General features: G+C 42.2%; 2 non-coding genes and 1 pseudogene across 2 annotated transcripts; 1 reads left to right on the top strand and 2 right to left on the bottom strand.

Moving 5' to 3' along the window:
* The first annotated feature begins 418 nt into the window (after positions 1 to 418).
* On the top strand, positions 419 to 21,534 carry LOC139639562 (Na(+)/citrate cotransporter-like; annotated as a pseudogene).
* trnav-uac (transfer RNA valine (anticodon UAC)) lies at positions 11,322 to 11,394 on the bottom strand. The gene has a single exon. It is a non-coding gene; the product is annotated as a tRNA-Val (tRNA).
* On the bottom strand, positions 12,169 to 12,241 carry trnav-uac (transfer RNA valine (anticodon UAC)). The gene has a single exon. It is a non-coding gene; the product is annotated as a tRNA-Val (tRNA).
* Positions 21,535 to 21,610: the final 76 nt, after the last annotated feature.

Below are 21,610 nucleotides of genomic sequence, written 5' to 3'. Positions count from 1 at the left end.
TGTGTGTGTGTGTGTGTGTGTGTGTGTGTGTGTGTGTGTGTGTGTGTGTGTGGTCAGCTGCAAGAAGTTAATATTTAGTGACGACAATGAAATGCATCACAAAACGTGACAACGCTGACAATGAGAGAGAGGGAGAGAGAGAGAGAGAGAGAGAGAGTGAGAGAGAGAGAGAGGGAGAGAGACCAGTATAAAGACAGAGAGGGAGAGAGAAGCACACAGAAAGAGCAACACAGAGAGAAAGAGGCAGAGTGAGAGAGAGAGAAAGCGATAGAGAGACACATAGTGTGCTGTAGAGAGAGAGGAGAGTCCCACTGACAGCTGTTTGTGGATAATCAGACTTCCTCATCATCATCATCATCACCATCTTCATCATCATCTTCATCCTCCTCCTCTTCCTCTCCTCTGGATCGGTGGCAGCATGTCTGTTCTTCCTCTGCGGGTCAAACTGCTGCAGGAGGTGTGGAGGCTGAGGAGCGTCCTGGTGCTCGTCTGCAGCCCCTTCCTGCTGCTGCCTCTGGCCCTCAGCACACAGGTGAGACGTTTACTGTTTACTGTTTACTGTTTACTGACTGTTTACTGATGTTTACTGATGTTTACTGACTGTTTACTGACTGTTTACTGATGTTTACTGACTGTTTACTGCTGCCGCTGGCCCTCAGCACACAGGTGAGACGTTTACTGTTTACTGTTTACTGTTTACTGACTGTTTACTGACTGTTTACTGACTGCTTACTGCTGCCTCTGGCCCTCAGCACACAGGTGAGACGTTTACTGTTTACTGTTTACTGTTTACTGACTGTTTACTGATGTTTACTGACTGTTTACTGACTGTTTACTGATGTTTACTGATGTTTACTGACTGTTTACTGTTTACTGATGTTTACTGCTGCCGCTGGCCCTCAGCACACAGGTGAGACGTTTACTGTTTACTGTTTACTGATGTTTACTGACTGTTTACTGACTGTTTACTGACTGCTTACTGACTGCTTACTGACTGTTTACTGATGTTTACTGATGTTTACTGACTGTTTACTGATGTTTACTGACTGTTTACTGATGTTTACTGATGTTTACTGATGTTTACTGACTGCTTACTGATGTTTACTGATGTTAACTGATGTTTACTGACTGCTTACTGACTGTTTACTGATGTTTACTGACTGCTTACTGACTGTTTACTGCTGCCACTGGCCCTCAGCACACAGGCGAGCCTGTTTACTGACTGTTTACTGACTGTTTACTCACTGTTTACTGACTGTTTACTGACTGTTACTGACAGTTACTGACTTTATACTGACTGGCAGTTTAACTGACCAGTCTGATACTGACACAGCAGTTTACTGATAACTAACTGAAAACTAACCAGTTGCTGCCTGACCAGTTAAATCAGCCAGTTTACTGCTCAGTAACCAGTTAAACTGAGCAGGTCAGTGCAAACCAGCCAGAAAAACCAGTTCAGCTGACCAGCTTCCCTCTGACCAGTTAAACCGACCAGTTTACCACAGACTCTCCAGTGAAACCAGGCGGTCAGTAGATGTTCAGCTCAGCTCTCTGTCACTCATTGACAAACCGCTCAGCGCATTTTAACTTTCTAACTTATTATTTCTTTTAAATATACATAGAAGAGAGAAAACATAACAAAAAATCACACTAATGTTCCTGTACAGTTTTAGAATGAGTTTACACCGACCTGACCTGCTTTATGGTTTCATCTCATATGATATCACTATAATATCCCTATAATATTCCTATAGGGACTTCTAGTGTCTGTGGTTCTCAGAGTCAGTCTCTGAACCCATCGTCTATCGGTCTGATGACGATTAATCATCATCAGACCGATAGATTGAAATAGAGTTAAAGTGACCTTATGCTACTTTTTCATTTCCTATGATGTCACAATAATATTCCTATAGGATATGATATATTGTTAATAGTATTTCTACTTCTCTTCGTATCTCTGAAGCTCAGTACAGGTTTAGTGTTCTGTGGTTCTGGTTGAATCTCTCAGCTCTTCTCAGTCAAACTGATGAAACTCACAGACAGCGAGTCGTCATGTTAAAATGTTTGGTGTGTAAAGAAGTAAATCCTTTCTTTATTTAAAATACCTACACTGGCAGGTAATAGGTTAAACCAGTGATTCTCAACCTTTTCCATATCAAGGACCCCTAGTTTAGTCCACATTAGAGCCACGGACCCCTTTTTGATGAGATTTTGTCTCTCAGACCCAAATCTGAGAATATTTTTACTGTCAGATTTGATTTTGTCCAGAATTCCATGACTATCTGTATTGTAGGTAGAGAGATAACAGAGAAATTATGATCAGAACAGTCATTCTTCTACATTCTCTAACTTCTTGTAAATGAAATGCTGAAGTTTAACACTTCATCAATTTGCTGGGGACCCCCTGGAACTCCCTCAAGGACCCCTGGTGGTCCTCGGACCCCACGTTGAGAACCACTGGGTTAAACAGTCTGGTGAAATCTTGAATCCATTTGACATTGTGGTTGATGAGAAAAGTTCCCTTTCAATAAAGAAATGCAGTAATCCTAAAGTTTAGTACTGTAAATCCCTACAGGAATATTATAGTGAAACCATCGGAAATAAAACATACCATAAAGCAACTACCATAGAGTACAATAAGCTCATTATAAATTCAGTACATAGACATGCCACAAGTCGCATTAGGAATATCGGTAACACTTTACAATAAGGGTCACTAAGTTAAGGGTTAGTTAATGCTTAATAAGCATTAACTAACACTTAATTAACAGTTAACTAATGTGTCTGGTAATCATTTACTAATGGTGTTCATGTTAACTAAGGTATTAATTTATACATTATTTAATAGTCATCTTTATAAACTATTAAATTATGTATAAATTAATACCTTAGTTAACATGAACACCATTAGTAAATTACACATTAGTTAACTGTTAATTAAGGGTTAGTTAATGCTTATTAAGCATTAACTAACCCTTATTAACTTAGTGACCCTTATTGTAAAGTGTTAGCGGAATATCACAGGAATATTACAAGGATACTATAGCAGATGAAGTTATCATGAAGTTCAACGCATTCACTATGAAGTCGGTATGAGGACCATAGAGACTCTATCGGCCCCTGTGGGAAACACTGTAGTGGTTCTGCTGATTCTTCAGTGATTGTTTTCCTAAAAGTCTCCGGTGACGTTCCCAGAAATCCATACATGAAGGATCCATGAGCTCAGCAGGAGGCCGGGCGAGTCTCTGTGCTGAAGGGAGTGAAGGGAATGAAAACCTGCTGTGAGATCCAGTGTTTAGACAGAGCCGCTCCTGTCACTCCTGTCCGGCCTCCTGCGGCCTCAGGAGGAGTGAAGCCTCTCTCTGGTTCCCCTGCAGGGACACAACTTCTGAAGAGGCTGGCTGTGACCGGAATGGATCACTACTCCCTCATCTGTGTTTCCCTATATAGTGCTGCTCTATTAGTGCACTAATTAGCGGTAAATCACACATGATTAATGAGTGAATTCAGACACTTCATTCATCATCAACCTGCGTCTGCGTTCACCAGTCACATAAACAAATGTTTCAGCTCACATTTGACAAGTTACCAATATTCCTTCACTAGCTGACATTCAACAGAAAAAAAATATTCACCGACGTTCCCGTCTCGGCGTTTTCAGACCTTATGTCGGTGAATAAATATTCTCTGTGTCAGAGTTGTGTTCGGCTTCTTTTTTCTGTTTATTTTCTCACAGCAGCTCTTCACTGATCCAGCTGTGAGGTTTCCTTCAGGTTTTGGATTCTCACTAGCTGACATTAACAAAAAACACCTGACAATAAGCTCTGAACCGTATAACCTGCAGCTAGAGATAAATACCTTCCTGAACAACAGACCGCAATGTTAATGTTAGCGTTAACGAGCTCAAATTAGCATAACAAAACATGCATTTATAATTAGTTATGAATTGGCAGTTAAAAGAAAACATCTTTAGAATAGCTTGACGTCTTTTTGGTACCAAAAAAAGTTTATTTACTTGCATTAGTAAACAAGGCTTGGTGAAGAAGAGGATGATGTCATCATTATAAAACCACAGAAGGGTTACAGCTCGGTTGCTTGGTAACGGCCAGGTGACGACAGATGCAATGCATTTTGGTACTTTCACCGTTTTAGTGACCGGGCTTGTTCACTACATATTACAGTGCATTGTGGGAAATATGTAGTGCCCTAAAAATCATTCCACAATATCATTTTGCGATTCGGACACTAATAAAAAATGTCTGATGTACGTATTAGTGCCCTGAAGATAGTGATCCATTCCGGTCACAGCTGTTCTGTTGAAACAAGGCAAATCTACGGAGGCCCTAAGGGGACATGGGGGAGGTGAAGAAAAAAGTGATGAAAAAAAGATACTTTTATGCTATCTCTCACTTTTGCATTCTCTTGCAGAGGTATTGTGTTCTCCCAAGAAACGTTTAGTGTGGAAAAAAAAAACAGGATTGTAAATAAATGTTTTGCAGTTTTCTCCCTACACAGCGGGCTGCAGGCCGGTTTGTTTTCCACACCGAATGTTTCTTGGGAGAACGCAAAAGTTTTGAAACAGTTCCTCGCTCAAGAGTTCCTCGGCAGTATCTGGGTCCTCGCTCCCTTTGCCCCGCCCACATTTTCCCTGCTCTCTCACCATTGGCTGCCGCCGCCGCCGCCCCAGCCGGTGCCTCCCTGAAACACAGCCACATGTAGAGGCACGTGCACGCTCCTGACAGACGTGCACGTGGGATCTTAACACAGGCTCCACAGTATCGGGCCTCACAGTGTGAGTCTGGATCAATAAGAGTCTTCAGTTTCCAACAAAACATCTTTTATTTTTGCAGTTGTAAATAGGCTCAGAAGGTGGAATACAGTTTGAATCAATGAGATGTGAGGAAAAACACAAAGGTGTGTGTGTGTGTGTGTGTGTGTGTGTGTGTGTGTGTGTGTGTGTGTGTGTTCATGCAGTCTCAGCCTTTGCACTTCATTGTCTTGGTTGCTTAATGTTGGCATTTGAGCAATTTAAGCTCATTCTACTGTTGACCTCGTGTGTGTGTGTGTGTGTGTGTGTGTGTGTGTGTGTGTGTGTGTGTGTGTGTGTGTGTTGCAGGAGGCAGCCTGTGCCTATGTGATCGGCCTCATGGCGGTGTACTGGTGTACGGAGGTGCTGCCGCTGGCGGTGACGGCGCTGCTGCCGACCGTCCTGTTCCCTCTGCTGGGAGTCATGCAGTCTAAAGACGTAAGCTGCAACTACTGCAATACTACTGCAATACAGTCTGTACTGCAACTACTGCTACTGCAATACTACTGCAATACAGTCTGTACTGCAACTACTGCTACTGCAATACTACTGCAATACAGTCTGTACTGCAACTACTGCTACTGCAATACTACTGCAATACAATTAGGGCTGAACACTTAATCAAAATCTTATCAAATCGCGGGAGGCGCAATATTTGTTAAAGGTGAAATGTGTCAAAATATCATTTTAAAGTAAATATTGTGGTGCTGCAGAGATGTCCTGGCCTACACATCATATTCTACAGACTTAAGAAAACATCTTTGTTTGGTACAGATCCCCGCAAAAATCACACCATAATCATTTTAATACATTTTTCAATGAAAATGAGAATAATGACGTAAAAATTATCATTCCATCTAATATCCCAAATCATCATGCAATATCAGTCAAAATAATCGAAATTAGATATTTTTTCAAAATTGTTCAGCCCTAAATACAGTCTGTACTGCAACTAGTGCTACTGCAGTACTGCAATATAGTCTGTACTGCAACTATTAACTAAGTTCTTTTAGTTGTCTAAACTGAACCGTTTTAACATTTAGCTGAAAATGTCCAATTCATGTTTTTTTCACAGAATCCAGTTCATAGTGGAGGAACGTAATTTTCACATAATTCATGTCCACAGCATGTAAATCTGCATTTCAGAGTTCATGATCATTTCAAACTTTTTATGAGATCATGTTGGGCAGGCGGAGCTGAACTGTCTTGATCTTTTTGACACCGGGACACAGGCTTTCACCACACAACTGACCAATCAGTGGATGCCATGCTGCGTGAATGAAATGAGAGTTTGTTCTGTTGTCACTGAGTTTGAAAAGTTAATTGTTGCGGTCTATCAGAGAGCCTGTGTGTGCTAACGTTAGCTAGCTATCGTTATGGCAGTAGACTGCAAAGCTGTGTGTTGCAGCAGTTTCTATGGTTACCAACCGGTGTGATTCTACATGCTACTGTCCTTTACAGAGTGCGATAAAAGGAACAAAAGTAAACAATCCACTTTAATAGTAGTTGTTGTATTTAATCCTGTAACCCTGACGAAGGGCAGTGCAGCCAAAATGATTTGTCAAATGAAAACTTTTAATTCCCTTGTAGCTAGCTGAGATATATGAGGTGTCCTTTAAGGGAAATAAGTATATGTGTGTGTGTGTGTGTGTGTGTGTGTGGTGTGAACCAGGTGTGTATGCAGTACCTGAAGGACACCAACATGCTGTTTGTGGGCGGGCTGATGGTTGCCGTGGCGGTGGAGCACTGGAACCTGCACCGCCGCATCGCGCTGCGGGTGCTGCTGATGGTCGGGGTGCGGCCCGCGCTGTGAGTACCAGCTCAGCACCACACACACACACACACACACGACTGAACCAGGTTAAAAACAGATGAGTGTAATGAAATACAAGAAGTCACCACACGTCATGCAGGGTCACAGTCATGATTTTCATGGCTGTGGGAAATTCAGAAAATTAGTTTTCCAGGCCTGGAAATGTCTTAGAAAATTGTAAAATATTACACTTCTGGAAAAGTAATGAAATATTAAATCACAATACAAGGTTCATCATTTTTGAAAAGTTTTAAATTAAAAATTAAAGTAATTTGGAAAAATGCAACAAAAATGAAATCAGATTTTGTCATGTGATTCCAACTATGATTCACACTATTATCGGCATGCAAAGGTTAAACCTGCAATAAGCGATTTCAGACCCTATGATCAATCCTGAAACTGTGTGCTATGTGGAGATTTCCTTGAGACATGATGATATAAACCAATATCCCGCTGTGTTGCTGTTTTCACCTCTTTTCTAAAGCTTGTTGTCAAAACCCGGACCGACTGGAAGCTCCTCCCAACCCATTTAGTAGCTTTTCATTTTTTAATACTAGCTTGTCTCCTCCCTCGCTGTTTAAAAGCAGCGCTCTCCCCCTCCCATTCCTGAAAAAAATCTCGTAATGGGGGAACCAATGAAGCGAGCGAGCAAACTTGTTAAATTAGTAAACTTGTTAAACTGGTAAACTTGTTAAACTTGTAAACTTGTTAAACTTGGTAAACTTGTTAAACTGGTCAACTTATTAAACTAGTAAACTTGTTAAAGTTGGTAAACTTGTTAAACCAGTAAACTTGTTAAATTAGTAAACTTGTTAAACTGGTAAACTTGTTCAACTTGTAAAACTGGTAAACTTGTTAAACTAGTAAATTTGTTAAACTTGGTAAATTTGTTAAACTGGTAAACTTGTTAAACTAGTAAACTTGGTAAACTTGTTAAACTTGTTAAACTTAGTAAACTTGTTAAATTGGTAAACTTGTTAAACTAGTAAACCTGTTAAATTAGTAAACTTGTTAAACTGGTAAACTTGTTCAACTTGTAAAACTGGTAAACTTGTTAAACTAGTAAACTTGTTAAACTTGGTAAACTTGTTAAACCAGTAAACTTGTTAAACTGGTTAACTTACTCGTAAACTTATTAACCTAGTAAACTTGTTAAACTGGTAAACTTGTTAAACTAGTAAACTTGTTAAACTAGTAAACTTACTCGTAAACTTATTAACCTAGTAAACTTGTTAAACTTGGTAAACCAGTTAAACCAGTAAACGTGTTAAACTTGGTAAACTTGTTAAACCAGTAAACTTGTTAAACTAGTAAACTTACTAGTAAACTTATTAACCTAGTAAACTTGGTAAACTTGTTAAACCAGTAAACTTGTTAAACTGGTAAACTTGGTAAACTTGGTAAACCAGTTAAACCAGTTAAACCAGTAAACTTGTTAAACTTGGTAAACTTGGTAAACTTGGTAAACTCGTTAAACCGGTTAACTTGTTAAACCGGTAAACTTGGTAAACTGGTAAACTTGGTAAACTTGGTAAACCAGTTAAACCAGTAAACTTGGTAAACTTGGTAAACTTGGTAAACTAGTAAACTTGCTACCTGCCTCTTCACTCGTCATTGTGGGACATGTGACCTTCAGCAAGTGAAAGATCTGGCAAAGTGAGACTGGTAATCGGTGACACTTCTCCGTAGGTACGGTTAGCTTAGCTGTTAGTTTAGCTGTTAGCCTTTATGCACGGTTTGGGATTAGGGGTTTCCTTAGTCCAGTAGTTTTGCTGTGGTTTATTTACAAATGTGTTGTGGTTTCTGTCGCCCTCTAGTGGTCCGAAAATCACTTCTTGCAGCTTTAAATAAACGAAAGGAAATTACATTACAGTTACCCACCTCTGGATTATATTATATCTTGGACTCAGTTTATTTATTGCACAGGACTAACACTCAACACCACTACAGACACTTAAGATACTTTTTCTAGTTTTATATTTTACCTTTATATTTTATATAATTTAATAGGTTTTATAAATATTACCTTTCCTATTACCTTTCCTGTACGATTATTATTACCTTAGGGGATCAATAAAGTGTGATCTAATCTAATCTAATCTAATTAAGATGTAATTCTTGAAGTTAATAGTTCATGCATAGCATTTGTAAAGGTTACTTTACACTAAAGTAGTACTGTCAGGAAAATTTGGTATGAAGTTATGGAAAACCTTTGGAATTTAATTGGAAAATAAGTGGGAATCCTGCATATGGGCATCAGTTGGTGAGACAGACTGGGTCTTATCATGTCAGTAGAGCTCAAACCTCCTGGCGCTGAACAGTTCTCCAACTGTGAAACCTGCAGCCTCTGTAATGGTTTCTGTTAATCGTTCGTCTACCTGGTGTTTAGACTCTTTCTCCTCTCTCTCCACCCTCCCTCTCCACCTCCACCCTCCCTCCATCTCCTAGGTTGATGCTGGGGTTCATGGGAGTGACGGCTTTCCTGTCCATGTGGATCAGCAACACGGCCACCACTGCCATGATGGTCCCCATCGTCCAGGCCGTTCTGGACCAGCTGAACGGGCCCCGAGACCCCGAGGCCCCCGAGAGCCAGAGACGCGGTGCGGTCCCACGGCAGGAACTCCAGGAGAAAACCACCGGCGGTCTGCTGGTCTCGACCCCGAGCATCCTGGAGAACGGTACAATCCTAAAAGTCATGAAATGAGCAGGAACTCTGAAAGGCAGATTTACGTGCTGCGGACACAAATTATGTGAAAATTACGTTCAGAGGCGTTGGTCGGTTCAATAAGACAAACTTTCACAAAAAATTTAAATTTGTCTCCCAGTAGAAAATTCCTTCCTACGGCAATTGAACTCTGGTCTCCGGCATTGAAGTCAAACTCATCCACCCATCCTCCACCCGACAGCAACACCCTTACTTTCCACTGAGCTGCTTCACTGTGACTCTACTTCGTGTTTACAGTCGTGTCTCCTTCATGTAACTGTTTCCTGATGGGAAAACGTAGTTTTAACACTTTACGTGCCACCAACACGCAATTTGGTGTCAACAAGTCGTCTTCATTTTGCGTATTTGCGTGATCATGTTGCCAAAATTGCAAGACCACAAAATTACATCATCAGAGCATTCAGGACCAATGTTGCCTTTCATTTATCACACTGACCAAATAATATCTTGTCATTGCTCCACTTGTCTACAGATGGTTAGTCAATAGATTCAGGGACTTGCCAGAGTTCAGGGTTGAAGGCTTGATAGACCAAGTACGGACAAGTTTTCCAGTCTGGTCCGTACCTCATGTGTTTGGTGTCTGTTTTGAATTTGGAATTCTGGCACAACTTCACCTATTGACAAGGTGCATGGAATGGGCAGGTAACACTGGAAAGTTTCAGCTCGTGGCCTTCATCAGGGTTTATGGAACAGTTTTTTTGGTGCCTGTTTTCCCAGGTCTGAATGATGCAACTCTGCAGCAAGGCAGCCAAGAAAAAACCAGCAACCTGCAAGGCAATGTGACCAATCAGGAGAAACTGGGGTCAGAAGGTCAACCGGACAGCCAGGAGAGAGCGACCGTCCAGGACAAACCCACACCGCAGGACAAACCGCCTTCAGACGGCACCAACACCGGGCCTGGTGAGTCCAGACAGGAGACTCTGTCTAATAAACACAACTGGCACCAACATGGAGGAACATTGGAGAATTAAAGAGTCTGTAGCAAGCAGCTGTCAGAAGAGAGCAGCTGAGTCAGCTTGTTGTGGTGTGGCTGTAGAACCATTCAGTAACGTTCTCAGTAAAAGTGAATAGTGTGATAAGGTGGATTTGTTTCCAAATGTAGGTTACTGTGACACAGTAAACTGTCTTGTCTTTAGCTCTAGTCTCTACTCCAAAACATGAAGAGTTGGAGCTTGAGAAGAGTCAGCTCAGTTAACCTGAACAAACTGTTAGCTAGCTAACTAGCCAGCAAACACACTGATGTTAATGTGAACATGCTAACGCTAGCTGCTACTAGCTACGTTAGCTAGTGTGCTAATCAGATGTGTTAACAACAAGACAGTGATGGTTAGCTGACCAGATGCTATGGTTACACGATCAATAAGTTAAAGAGAGAATCTCTTCTCTGTCACAGTGGTTCTGTCCTTGGAAGCTGGACGCTGCCAGATGGAGGTAGAGGAGCTGGGCGGCGAGGAAGAGGAGGAGGAGAGGAAGAGGATGTGTAAAGGCCTGCTGCTGTGTGTGTGTTACGCTGCCAGCATCGGAGGCATCGCCACTCTGACCGGAACCGGACCTAACCTGGTGTTAACTGGCCAGATGAGCCAGTGAGTACTGACACACACACGCACACACACACACACACACACACACAAACACACACCAGACAGGTCCAACAGAAATATATTTCCCAGAATGCTTGTGTTGTATTTACATTCTAGTCAGTGAGAGTGAGCAGGTCTTGAGTCTCGTTACTGTTGCAGGGTTCAAACCTGTGATGTCACAGAGGGACGGTCTTTGCTACCTCAAATACACAAAGATATTATAAATAAATAACTGTACCATATCCTAACATGGCATTGTGATCGTAACAGTACTTTTTGGGGAATGAGGAGTCTGAGGAACAGCAGCATGTCTTCAGTCACAGCTACCGGCTGCTGTGGGAACCAAACTTGCGACTTTCTAGATCCAGAACTCTGAAATCTCTCTAAAGACCAGGCTGGTTCCACTGGGGTTTGAACCCAGGACCTTCTGCGTGTAAAGCAGATGTGATAACCGCTACACTATGGAACCTGCTGCAGAGGTTTGGTTGATCTGTGTGCAAATGCTATCAGCTGATAATCATATCTGGTCCAGTCAGTGTTGTCAGTGTCACCTCTGATATAATTGATATGACGATTGATTACATCTTTATTCTATTCATTTATTTTTTATTTATTAGTTTATTTGACTGGGACAGTGCACATTAAAAAATATACCAGAATTAGCCAAGAAGGCTAGTTTTCATCCGTAGTCCCTGGGCAGGTAGTATAAAGAACAGGCATTGGACATTAGACATTAGATGGACATACATTGGTTAATAGAAGGAGGGAGTTACATAAACTGTGTAACAGTAGATAAGCAATAGATAAGATCAGTTCAACTAAAATAGTTAGTGTAAATTCATCAATATCATCAGTAGTTAATAAGAGCATTATCAGTAGTTAGTGGAAGTATCAGTGTCAATATATATATACACACAAGTCAAGTAAATAGAGATCTGAACATCAACACAAAATCAATATACAGTTAATAAAAAATAAAATAAAATGAAATAAAATCAGTCATTCTAGAATTGATCAACACATGGGCAGCCCTTAACTTGAATTGATTGTAATACAGTTAGTATTATCATCATCATCTTCCTTTGAATGAGTTTTAGTTCTAGCTGCCATCTTGACCAGGACTCCCTGGAAGAAGAGATCCTGTATCTCAATGGGACCTTCCTGGCTAAAAGGATAAATAAAATAAAATAAAATTGCTGTCCCAAAACAATCCAGGACTCTGAAATCTCTCTGAAGACCAGGCTGGTTCCACTGGGGCTTGAACCCAGGACCTTCTGCGTGTAAAGCAGATGTGATAACCGCTACACTATGGAACCTGCTGCAGGGGTTTATTCAAAAAAAAAATCAGATCTGGGTTGCATTTCCCAAAAGCATCGTAAGGCTAAGATGTTCGTAAAACTCAAAGTTTGTATAACTAACGATAACACAAAAATCATCATAGATGACGATGCTTCTGAAGCGTGGAACGTGAAGAATGTCGCAAAGGAAGAAAAGAACTGCAGCTTTATTCTGACTGCGACAGTAAAACATAAAAACAATGTTTATAACCACACTAAAATATTAACGTAGACATCTTTTAGAAAGACCTGACATGCGGGCTGCAGTTTTCAGGGCAGAATTCAGGACTTTAATTGTCGGTTTACTCATCCTTTGCGTCTTCCCACCCCCCTCCTCCTCCTCTCCTCCTCTCTTCCTCGCAGGCTCTTCCCTCAGAACGGTGATGTCATCAACTTTGCGTCCTGGTTTGCGTTCGCCTTCCCCACCATGCTGCTGATGCTGACGTTCGCCTGGTTCTGGCTGCAGTTCCTCTACGTCGGCTGCAAGTGAGCGACTCCGCAGAACCTCTTCACTTTCACTTTCACTTTCACTTTCACTTTATACCATCTGTGATTCACAGTCAACATGTAAACCATCAGAGGTTTCTGATTACCTGCTCAGTTCAGTTCAGTTTATTCACAAATCAGTTAAAATACAAGTACAATCATATGAGACATAATGGAGATATGTGAAATGGGACACCCTGATAAGCTATCTGAAGCTTGAGAACAGGGCCCAGACACTAAGCAGATAGCATTTAAAATATATGTTTACTAACACGTCTAGATTTGAAAAACTGCATGTATTATACAGTAACATTTACAACCTACAAAACACCTAAGACTAACCTAAGACCCTAAAAAGTACTACTAAATGGTCCTAAGACATTTATTCCATCAGTCTAAACATTGAATTATTAAATTAAATAGGTAAGATACAATAAGTAGAGACATATGGCAAGTGGAAATAACAGGACAATCAGAATGGATTTCAGAGTAGAGTAACTAGTCCCCAGCCGTTCAGGGTATTCAAGCTTAAACATATTTTAGCAGCAACTGCTGCCTTAAACTCTTTTTGAAAACAGACACAGATAATGACATTTTTATAGTGTTATCAAGCTCATTCCACACCTGTGGACCTCTGCAAACCACACTAAAGCTCCTACATTTAAGTTTACGTTTCTTACCCTTTATAAAATGCTTTTTTCTAGTCTTATATGTATGCGAGGGAAGGTAAGTCGGAATAAGGTCACAGAGTCTGTCGTTCAGCATATATACAACATTATACATTATACAAGCATTGTGAAAGATATTACATTCAGTAAGCTTCAGAAGACTGTAGCTGTGGAAAAGAGGGTCAGTGGGAGCATTTACCTTGGACCATGATATGGCACATATAACTTTCTTCTGTAAAATCTGTAGTGTTGAGAAGTTAAAGCTGCCACATTTTTAAACTTAAATATTTCACATTACACATTAATGCTGATCCCTCGGTCTAATGACTGGAAACCAGTGAGAGCATGTTGGAGACGACTGCTCTCCTCTCTCTCTCACCAGTAGTATTGTCAGTTCTAGTGTTTCTCCACATTAAGACTACATTTCCCATCAGCCCCGTTGCTTCCTTTGTGCCGTAAAGCGATCCAGCAGATTTCCCTCCAAATCCACCATTTACCGTAATTATACAAAATTAATCTGCTGATGATTTATTGATAGGAAAATTATACACATAGCAACTTTAAGGTAATGTTAATAAAAAATAATAAAAAAATACTGCCTTCCTCCCACTTCCAGAAAGTACATCAGTGAGTCTGGGTAATCCACTGATTACAACACAGATTATTACAACATTTTAAGATGTTAACTAGAGATCAGAATCCGTTTAATCTCCATATATTATATTAAATATTGAAACACTGGGAATTTGCCTTGGTGAGTTTGATAAAATATAGAAGCAAAGTTATTGAAAAAACAAATAAAATACAACAATTACAAAAATAAACAGAAAAAGAAAGGATGCAAATTACTAACAACAGTAAAGAAAAAATTCTATGAAAATCCTATGAAAAGAATAAGAATCCTGTAAAAAATCTGTCACTTCAAAACCAAACAAGCAACCAGAACCCTGTTCCCCCCTGCCCCCCTGCCCCCCTGCCCCCCCTGCCTGCAGCCTGCGGCGGACCTGGGGCTGCGGGACGGTCCGGTCGGAGAAGGAGCGGGCGGCGTACGACGTGATCCGGGACGAGCTCCGCCGCCTGGGGCCCATGAGCTTCGGGGAGGGCAGCGTCCTGGCGCTCTTCGTCCTGATGGTGGCGCTGTGGTTCACCAGAGACCCGCGCTTCATCGACGGCTGGGCCACGCGCCTCTTCAACGCCGAGGCAGAGTGAGTAGGAGACGCACTCCGCCCGTCTCACACCTCTAACACCTGGGGCCAGCTGCATAAAGCTAGTTTAAGACTAGTCTAAGCCTTAGACTGGTCTTAGATTCTCAGGTTGGACTCGGCTAATTAAGACTGTCTGTTGCTTAAATATTACGACTGACTTATTTTGAGGTAGGACAGTTAGCCACCTCCCCCCCGGCTGATCTTGAGTTAAGAATTTTGTTGTTATGGCAACGAGTCGGCCTAACTGTCAGAGTGGGAAGTTTAAATACTGAAGCTGTTTCATAGAAGACGGCAAATCTTTGGTTTTTGGAAAGAGCCTGAAGAAGAGAGAGAGACTTTAGAGACAGAAACAACACATTAGAGAAGAATTAAGAAGTAGTATGAACGGGTAAATATACTGTAAGTGTCTATAACAAGTTTGATTCAAGGCCACATTTAAGTCTTAGACCAGGTCTATCTTTATGCAACTGGCCCCTGCTCACTGTAACACTGCTGCAGGACGGGGTCAGGTCAGCTACTGCAATTGGAATTGAATTTGAATTTCAGGAAGTTTAATTGAATTCAGTGAAATTCTGTGAAATTCCATGTTTTTTTTTTTTGTTTTTGTTTTTTCCCCACATATCTGAGATTCCACATAGTGTTATATAAGATAAAATAAAATAAGATAATCCTTTATTAATCCCACAACAGGGAAGCAAGTAAAAAAGGCATCAGTAAAAAGCAAGACATAATAAATAAATGAGTAAACGGTAAACAGTAAACAGTTACAGTAAACGGTTGAATTCACAATGTAATAGCCCTAATATATTATCAATACTGAATATCATAAAATGTTAAAGGAACCTTTCAGCTGGTATTTGATGCAGAACATGTAATAGTAATCCATACATTATGATTAGACGTGTTTGATTGGTTGAACTGTCTTTTATTTGATTCATGTTTGATTTATAATTCACGACAAACTCTCTTAGAAGTGGAATTTCATGGAATTTAATAGAATTCACATTCTGTTTCCTTATGGCTGGGTGACATTCCCCTTCACGGAGTCATTCCTATGTTCCCCAGTTCTACATATGTGCTCTCCCAGGGTCCTATGTTCTCAAGGTCCTATGTTACTAGGGTCCTATGTTCTCAAGGTCCTATGTTACTAGGGTCCTATGTTCCCCAGCTCTATATAGCACATAATGGGAACCTGAAAAAGATGTTCCCCAGCTCTGTATTCGCTTAATATGTTTAGTTAGGGTTAGGGTTAGCCTTAGGGTTAGGGTTAGGGTTAGGGTTAGGTTGGTTGTGTGTAGATGTTTACCCAGAGCTCTGACCGCAACTGTTTCACAGAGCAGAGGGGCTTTTTACCAGAGCTATCCATGTTAGGCACTGGCCATCCACCGCAAATAGATTGCACCTCGCTCCAGCTGCTTTGGAAGTAGGAAGTAGTAGTAGGAGTATTAGTGTTGTTTATTAGATTAAAACTCAGGGGAGTGGAGGCCTTCGAGCAGTGGCGTGTCCCGGCCATTTTGACTGGGGTGGTGGAGGTGGGGCCCAGACTCAAGCAAGGGTGGCACTGAGTGACATTTAGGAAGGATGTAGGCAGGTCCCAGGTCAGAATTCTGAATTCTGAGTCATAATTCTGACTTTGATCTCAGAATTCTGACTTTATTCTCAGAAATCTGAGATTAATCTCAGAATTTAAATACATTTTTCACATGTGGCCCTAATCCTCTTCCATACAAGGTCCAGGTTGAAAACAACCAGAATTATCAGGCATCACTGTCAACTGTATGCATGTAAAAAAAAATGTGTGCTACTAACATTACTTCTTGGTCTTTATCTTCAGGTGCGTGCTGCTTTCTGTTTGGTCAGACAGTGTTTTTTTCACATTGATCCCTAAATTGGTTTTCTCTTTGCTCCCCTTGGCGTGTTTCTTGGAACTCAAGGAGCGTAGTTTTGGAAAAAGAAATTAACTGGCTTGATGGTCCCACCTCTAACATGGCCATCAGCCAGTCATAACTCAGGATTTTGGGGTGGCAACTGGGTTGGCCAGTCAGATTTCAGGGGTGGCCAGCGCCATTCAACTGGGTTAGGGTTAAACATTGGACCCTGGGAACATAGGACCCTTTGTCATGTTCCCATTATGTGCCATATAAATCTGGGGAACATGGGACCCAGGGAACATAGATACGCTCCCACATTCACACTCGGTAACGATGCATCCTCAGTCCAGTCCTGACCGGAGCGGCCGGTCTCCTCAGTGAACCGGCCCAGCGGCTGACGTGTGTCCATGCAGCCGCGGTGTGCAGCCGCTGGATCAGAGGTCGAAGCCGCTGCTGCTGACGTGACACTAAAGTTCGCCGTCTGTCCTCATGACACGTTTCCTCTGTTTGTTCTTCGCCTCTGATTCCTGTTTGTTCAGGACTGCGGCTCTCTGCCCCGAGGCGGGCTCTGCGTTAACGGACAACCTCGCTTCATTCATTCAACTTTCAACTCGCTTTCTGTCTTTCAGCTTTCTGTTTTTTCCACTTTGCATTTACGCAGGACCGGCCTCAGTGCTGAAAACACACAGGGAAATGTAATAAAAAAGCAAACAGCTGACAATTATTGACGGATAGATTTGTGTCCGTTGGTTTGCTTTTGAGGCAGAAGAACAGGAAGCTTCGCTCATAACGGAGCTGCTTGATAGAAAACAGAAGGAACAGACTCTACAGGATAAAGTCAATAAGAAACTGATCTGAAAACCTCCAGTCATCCCAACGCTCCACCAGGTTTCTCTGTGTTATCTTTGTTTCGGTCGAACCGTCGTCTCTGTGTTCACCGCTAGTTTTAAAAAAACAAACGTAGGAACGATCTGATTGGCTGAACGGACGGAGGTGTGACGCTCGCTCTTCATGTGGCGATTGAGATTATCTGCCTATAATTAGTGCTAGGTATCTCTATAATACTGTTGATTGTGACTAGCTGTGGCTCTTATCTCTAACATTTACCGACTGGAAAAAACGTAATATATTTTTCTGCTTTTTCTCTATTGTGACTTTCTTTTTTGATTAAAATTGGTGCGAACCCCAATGGGGAGGCCTAGCCAATCAATTGATGTCATCTTGTTTGTTGAGTTGCCCGGACAGACCGGACCACATCTATCTGTTAAGATTAATTAACTAGCCCTAACAGCCCAAAGCACTGAAAACTAAAGCATTTGTTTGTTTGTTTTCTGCAGTTCTTTGTCTTCGGTCTCATTCAGGGTTTTTTCCTCCTGAGGGGAAACTGCACCTTCTGTTGTAGAAACACCAGTTTCCGTTCTTTTTGTGCGTACGCACTCTGGTCACATGACGGACTTGTCTATCTCTTCTTCTGTGGTGTTCATACCAGTTAAGAACACATGAATATGAGCATCAGTCCAGACTTCAGTTTGTTCTGCATCCGTCTCCTTCTACCCATAATCCCTTGCGTTTCAGGGTGTAGTCGGTTGGATTAACGAACCGCACCGCATTTCTCTTGTTAGAGGACTGAGACTCTTCCTGCCGTTATTTGGTGTCACCAGAGTTCAAAGGTCATCGTTCTCACCTGACAAACCAACCAGCTGAAGGAGGAAATCATCTGCGTTCAGTGAAAACCTTGAACCTCCAAAATGTCAGCTTTTCACCAGAAAAACAGCCTTGTTTTCAGCTTGACCTCCAGGCATTTCAGAGTTTATCCAGCAGGGTTTTATTAGGGTTTCATCAGTCCAAGGCTAGTAGAAGTTTCTCAGCCCATAGAGTCTAAAACATGAAAATCACCAAGACTACAATGGTGACATGAGTTCAGATGAACCGCTCCAAACATGCTTGGTGTGAACGCTCCCTGAATCCTCGGCTCGGCCTCGCCGCCTCGCGTTCTGCAGCCAGAGAAATGGACGCATGCTTCATTTGAGCAGAACTAGAACAAGAAGATCAGCCTTCTTTTCTCAGTTGCTGAAAAACGGAGAACTGTCTCGTTGCAGAAGGCTGTCTGAGGGAAACCAGGGCAGAGGAGCTGCTCAGAATAACATGACAGCAAACAGCACGAAAACACAGTTCAGGACAAACAGATCAATGAGATCCACACTGTTCCTGTCAGCCAGGACTTTATGGGTGATGGGTGATGGGTGTCGGGCAGAAAGCAGGTGAGAGGTGAGCGAGGCTCAGAGGGGGTCAGAGGGAAGAACGAGGAACAACAGCAACAAACGAGAGAGAGAGAGAGAGAGAGAGAGATTTTTCTTTGCTGTATCTCTTTGCTATTTGCTGCTGCAAAGCTTTTTTCCAGCTTCTCTCGGGGGGGTTAGTTGTTTTAAGTGGTCACCTTGGACCTGCAGTTTGTACAAACCGAATTTCAACACTTCACTACAGCAGACTGACGCTTGTTTACGCAGGCTGATGGTCCGACCGCCTGCTGTCACTCTGTCCGGCCGCCTGGTTTACTGACTGGAACTTAACATTCAACATCTTAAATGATTGATGATTTCAGGAATAAAACACGAGGTGGTGCTGTCCGGGAAAACCCAACCCTTTGGTCAGGAAAGGTCTTCAGATGACTCAGAGTGAGCTTTATATTAATGTCAGAGTCGATGTTGATTTTGTGTGAGAGGTTCAATTTAAAGTTTTTTTGCATTTTCAAAACTCTAACTGCAGGAAACGCATCACAGCTGGAATCGGTCCTGATTGGCTCCCTCACTGAAGAATTCCTGAAATCCGTCCAATCCGGGTCCAGTTTGCAGCATTTGAACTGGAAAGTTGTCCTATTGGGTTTCTAGTTGAAATTGGGATTCTTACGGTTGTTTCTTGCTTTGAACAGTAGCCAGGCTGCTGGCTGTAGCATTAGCCATGTTGCTAACGCTACCGATAGCAGCCAGAAAACGAACCAGGAGCTACAAGGAAGCCAATTTCAATTTTAATTTACCTCTTCAGTAGACATGCTTCTTTCTTCTCCCTTATTTCCATAGTGGTGTTGATCCTTTCTTCACGGAGCTAGGCTTTAACGGAAAGCGATCCAGTTGTCTTTGCAACAGCGGCGCAAACAACAATACTTGGAAACAAGGGAAAAGCTGAAAAGTTGTCTGTATCCACTCTAACTGTTAGTGAAGATAATTCACTGGGTGAAATCAGATGTGACCGAGCCTTTATTGTTTTCTTGGGTTCTGTTTTTAAAGGTCCATCTGGTGTAAAGCAGGACTCCCCTCTCCTCTGTGGTGATAAAGGAGTTGGATGGTCTATCTAAACATGGTGAAAGTATCAAAACTAAATCCACACAATCCATATTAGGACAGCGAGCCTCTAAACGAGCCGTTTGGACTTCCGTAACTTTGTGGCGTCACAAAGGTTCGCTCATTATCATTTTTGTAAGAAATAATAGACTAACAAAGTGTTTTTTTCAAAGCGGTTGAGCGGTTGTCGTCGTTTATTACCGGAGAGTTTTCCCTACCTGTAGCCGCCGGGCCGCGGCGTCTCACGTTTCACTCTGGAAACGGTTAGCCGATCGGAACGGAGGGGTCGTTAATATTAATGAGCCTTAAAGACACGGCGACAGAAACGGCCTGTTCTTGGTAAGGCTCAGAGAGATGCTGGAAAATGAACGTGGAGAAATGGATTGAGAGTGTTTTTGGTTCATGACACCACACACACAGCTTTGAATGGACAGAAAGACAGGCTACTGCTGCTACTTTAATATTTCCTTGTAATTTTAGGTAGCAATTAACAGCCTCCGTCCAGGATACAGATGTCAAACAAATTTCTAAAATAATATAACATCATCATATCATGTAACCCCGATCCCTGGGTTCGACCGGGACCTTTGACCTTTCCTGCCTCTCTTCACTGTCCACTGTCTAATGAAGGCAGAAACTTCACTTAAAACCTTTAAAAACTTTCCTTCCAAACTGAATAGAGAGTATTTTTTGAATGAAACTCTCTGAAGGTTGTCAAAGTGCACTGGATTGGACCGGGGAATTACCCAACCGCTCTGTCACAATGTGTGTGTGTGTGTGTGTGCAAATATAAAACTGAATGGTGAAATCCCCATTCATAAAGTGAGCGGAGGGGCGGAGCTTCTGGCACCACGTCTGACCAAACACTGGCCTGAAAGGAATAGGCAGTGAAGAAGAAAAAGACATGAAGAGGATTTGATTTATCAGATGAAATCCTTGCATCAACGTTTCAGCAGTTGAAAGTCCAATATTATTATTCTGTTTATTCCAGACGGGGAAAGTCTTCTTTTTTTTTTTTTACAAACCTTCTGATTTTTTTTTTTTTTTTTACAAATAACACTTTCCAGGAAGACAGCAGAAGGTATTTTCCAACTGGTTTCACACTTTCATCACATTAGATGTTTTCAGACTGAAAAACAACATGAAGGAACCAGTTTCAGGTCAAGGAAAAGTCCTGGAATTTTACATCAATCTAACAATTTCTCTCTCTCCCTCTCTCTCCTCTCTCTCTCCCCTCTCTCTTTCTCTCCCCCTCCCCCCCCCTCCCCTCTCTCCTCTCTCTCTGTCTCTCCCTCCCCCTCCCCCTCCCTCTCTCTCTCTCTGTCTCTCTCTCTCTCCCCCTCCCCCCCTCCTCTCTCTCTCCTCTCTCTCTCTCCCCTCTCTCTCTCTCTCTCTTTCTCTCCCCCTCCCCCCCTCCCTCTCTCTCTCTCTCTCTCTCTCTCCTCTCTCTCTTCTCTCTCTTTCTTCCCCCTCCCCCCTCCCCTCTCTCTCTCTCTCCTCTCTCTCTCTCTTCTTCTTTCTCTCCCCCCTCTCTCTCTCTCTCTCTCTCCTCTCTCTCTCTCTCTCCCCCCCTCTCTCTCTCCCTCTCTCTCTCTCTCAGGTTCGTCACTGATGCGACCGTCTCTCTGTTTGTTGCTGTGTTGTTGTTCATTCTTCCCTCTGAACCCCCCCGCTACCTCTGCTTCTGGAGGGGCTCCGATGCAGGTGCACACACACACACACACACACACACACACACACATTCATTCCCTAACCTAAACCTAATCCTAATTTTCCTAAA

The sequence above is a fragment of the Centroberyx affinis genome, unplaced genomic scaffold (assembly GCF_046629955.1).
Source record: "Centroberyx affinis isolate AG114_WGS23_722 - 3 ecotype Tasmania unplaced genomic scaffold, CSIRO-AGI_Caff_v1 ptg007388l_1, whole genome shotgun sequence".
NCBI classification, from domain to species: domain Eukaryota; kingdom Metazoa; phylum Chordata; class Actinopteri; order Beryciformes; family Berycidae; genus Centroberyx; species Centroberyx affinis.
The sequence above is the reverse complement of the archived record's forward strand: the minus strand, read 5'-3'. Positions and strand labels throughout refer to the sequence as shown.